This window comes from Harmonia axyridis, chromosome X, assembly GCF_914767665.1.
Source record: "Harmonia axyridis chromosome X, icHarAxyr1.1, whole genome shotgun sequence".
Lineage (NCBI taxonomy): Eukaryota > Metazoa > Arthropoda > Insecta > Coleoptera > Coccinellidae > Harmonia > Harmonia axyridis.
The window spans coordinates 38,260,381-38,263,960 of NC_059508.1; the positions used below are offsets into that span (position 1 = coordinate 38,260,381).

The 3,580-nt window shown below is 42.3% G+C and overlaps 1 non-coding gene across 1 annotated transcript; it reads left to right on the plus strand.

Annotated features, from left to right (window-relative positions):
* Window positions 1–2,505: 2,505 nt before the first annotated feature.
* On the plus strand, window positions 2,506–2,624 carry LOC123688435. Its single transcript, XR_006749957.1, has one exon. It is a non-coding gene; the product is annotated as a 5S ribosomal RNA (ribosomal RNA).
* The last annotated feature ends 956 nt before the right edge of the window (window positions 2,625–3,580 follow it).

Here is a 3,580-nt window from a genome sequence, read left to right on the forward strand (position 1 = left end):
AAAAGCTTATCGAAAAATAAATTACTCAACTTTTACGTGAAGAATCGTTCACCCAAACCTTATCCCCTATATATGTCAGGAGAACCCAAGGTTCCCCTCCAGACACGATTTAGCAAACTTTTCCCGATCGATCCGACCCACCGAGGCCGTCTCGACCGTCCGCTGCGCCTACTAGGGCCGATTTCTTCGGACTCCGATCAGAAAATATACCGATGCATGTCGTTAACACCTAGTCCGCCTCGTCCGATCTATCTAAACAGTCTCGACGCACCCAACACTCTTTCAAAGTCGGATTACTCGGACTCAATCTGAAAATGGACCGATGCATGACGTCAACACTTAGCCCGCCTCGTCTGATCTATCTAAGCCATCTCGACCCACCCAACACGCCTTCCAAGTCGGATCACTCGGACTTCGATCTGAAAATCTCCGGACTCATTTTTATGAATATCCCCAGTCAGTAAGAACGTTATTTCGCCAATATATACCAACAATAAACCATATTCCAATAGCTGAACCAAAAATATAATTCCCGATCCAAACGTTCTGCATCGCCCAACGCGACCACCTTCCCTATATATGTCAGGAGAGCACAGGGTTCCCCTCCAGACAACACTTACGCTCTATCCCCGACTCTCGGTCGATCGATAGGCCAGGTCAGCGGTGTCTGTTTCGGCCGAAGCTCGGACTTTGGTCAAAATGTTCCGATACAAAATTTGAACCAAGATAGATACAGATATGATTCCTTCTTAAATATACGTTGATTATCGAACAGAATATGGTAAATATTTTGCGATGACCGAGGATTTCATGAATTTTTTTTTTTTTTCGAAAAAATTTTCTATTATCGGAATTTCCTCAAATTTCATTTGGTTGCCTCCTAATGCTTATTAAAAATGATAACCAACAATCAGAATCATTATTTATCATTTATTTCAATTTTTATAATGAAAAACGTTCACGTCCTTTCGCGCCTCTCGATCGTCGTTTACGTGATGCATCGGTCAGCCCTAGTTTACGTGGTGCATCGGTAAGATCGAGTTCACGTTCTGCATCGGTCTGCCCGAGTTTACGTGGTGCATCGGTAAGATCGAGATTACGTGGTGCATCGGTAAGATCGAGTTCACGTTCTGCATCGGTCTGCCTGAGTTTACGTGGTGCATCGGTATGATCGAGTTTACGTTCTGCATCGGTGTGATCTAGTTTACGTTGTGCATCGGTAAGATCGAGATTACGTGAAGCATCGGTATGATCGAGTTTACGTTCTGCATCGGTCTGGACTCTGAGATATATTTTCGACGTGAAAATGTTCCGATACAACTTTTGAACCAGGATAGTTAGAGAGATGATTTTTTCTGGGATGTACGTTGATTGGGGAATGGATTGTGGAAAATAACTTGCCATGACCGAGGTGTTCTCGAATTTTTTTTTTTTTCGAAAAATATTTTCTGATTTTGGATTTCACTCAAATTTGATTTCGTTGCCTTCTAATGTGTTCTAAAAGAGTAAATCAGTAATCAGAATCGAAAAATATTTTTCGGATTTTTTTTTTTTTGAAAAAAAATTTTCTGATTTTGGAATTTCCTCAAATTTGATTTGGTTGCCTTCTAATGTGTTTTTAAAGCGTAAATCAGTAATCAGAATCAATATTCATTGTCGACTTTAATTTTTATAAGGAAAAATGTTCACGTCCTTAAACGCCTCCCCATCATTAGCCCGAGTCCAAGTCGATGTCAGTCCCGAGCGGACGGTGTCAGATACTACCTATCGCCCCGGTCTGGACTTGGCGAGGTATTTCGACGTGAAATGTTCCGATACAACTTTTGAACCAGGATAGTTAGAGAGATGATTTCTTCTATGTTGTACGTTGATTGTGGAATGGATTGTGGGAAATAACTTGCCATGACCCAGGTGTTCTTGAATTTTTTTTTTTTTTCGAAAAAAATTTTCTGATCTTGAAATTTCCTCAAATCTGATTGCGTTGCCTTCTAATGTGTACTAAAAGAGTAAATCAGTAATCAGAATCAATATTCATTGTCGACTTTAATTTTTATAAGGAAAAATGTTCACGTCCTTAAACGCCTCTCCATCGTTACCCCGACTCCAAGACGATGTTAGACCGGAGCGGACGGTGTCAAATGCGACCGATCTCCCCGGTCTGGACTTAGCGAGATATTCCGACGTGAAATGTTCCGATACAAAAATTTAACTGTGATAGTTAGAGAGATGGTTCCTTTTGTGATGTACGTTGATTGTGTAATAGAATATGGAAATAAACTTGAGATGACCGAGGTCTTCTGGATTTTTTTTTTTTTTTCGAAAAATATTTTTCGATTTCGGAAATCCCTCAAATTTCATTGAGATATGTCCTAATGTGTTCTTAAAACTTAAATCAACAATCAGAATTAATATCCAAAAGTTATTTCATTTTTTATAAGGAAAAACGTTCACGTCCTTTCCGCTCCCAAAAAGTGAGATATCATAGAAAATATCGCTATATTTGTTGTTTACGGCCATACCACGCTGAAATTGCCAGTTCTCGTCAGAACACTGAAGCCAAGCAGCGTCGGGCGCGGTTAGTACTTGGATGGGTGACCGCTTGGGAACACCGCGTGCTGTAAGCTTTTTTTTTACGTTCTGCATCGGTCTGCCGAGATAACGTGGTGCATCGGTATGATCGAGTTTACGTTCTGCATCGGTAAGATCGAGATTACGTGATGCATCGGTAAGATTGAGATTACGTGGTGCATCGGTAAGATCGAGTTTACGTGGTGCATCGGTAAGATCCAATTCACGTTCTGCATCGGTAAGATCCAGTTCACGTGGTGCATCGGTAAGATCGAGATTACGTGGTGCATCGGTAAGATCGAGTTTACGTGGTGCATCGGTAAGATCCAATTCACGTTCTGCATCGGTAAGATCCAGTTCACGTGGTGCATCGGTAAGATTGAGATTACGTGGTGCATCGGTAAGATCGAGTTTACGTGGTGCATCGGTAAGATCCAATTCACGTTCTGCATCGGTAAGATCCAGTTCACGTGGTGCATCGGTAAGATTGAGATTACGTGGTGCATCGGTAAGATCGAGTTTACGTGGTGCATCGGTAAGATCCAATTCACGTTCTGCATCGGTAAGATCCAGTTCACGTGGTGCATCGGTAAGATCGAGATTACGTGGTGCATCGGTAAGATCGAGTTTACGTGGTGCATCGGTAAGATCCAATTCACGTTCTGCATCGGTAAGATCCAGTTCACGTGGTGCATCGGTAAGATTGAGATTACGTGGTGCATCGGTAAGATCCAGTTCACGTGGTGCATCGGTAAGATGGAGATTACGTGGTGCATCGGTAAGATCGAGATTACGTGGTGCATCGGTAAGATCTACTTTACGTTCTGCATCGGTCTGCCCTTGTTTACGTGGTGCATCGGTAAGATCGAGATTACGTGAAGCATCGGTATGATCGAGTTTACGTTCTGCATCGGTCTGCCCGATATTACGTGGTGCATCGGTCTGCCCTAGTTTACGTGGTGCATCGGTTTGGACTTAGAGATATATTTTCGACGTGAAAATGTTCCGATAC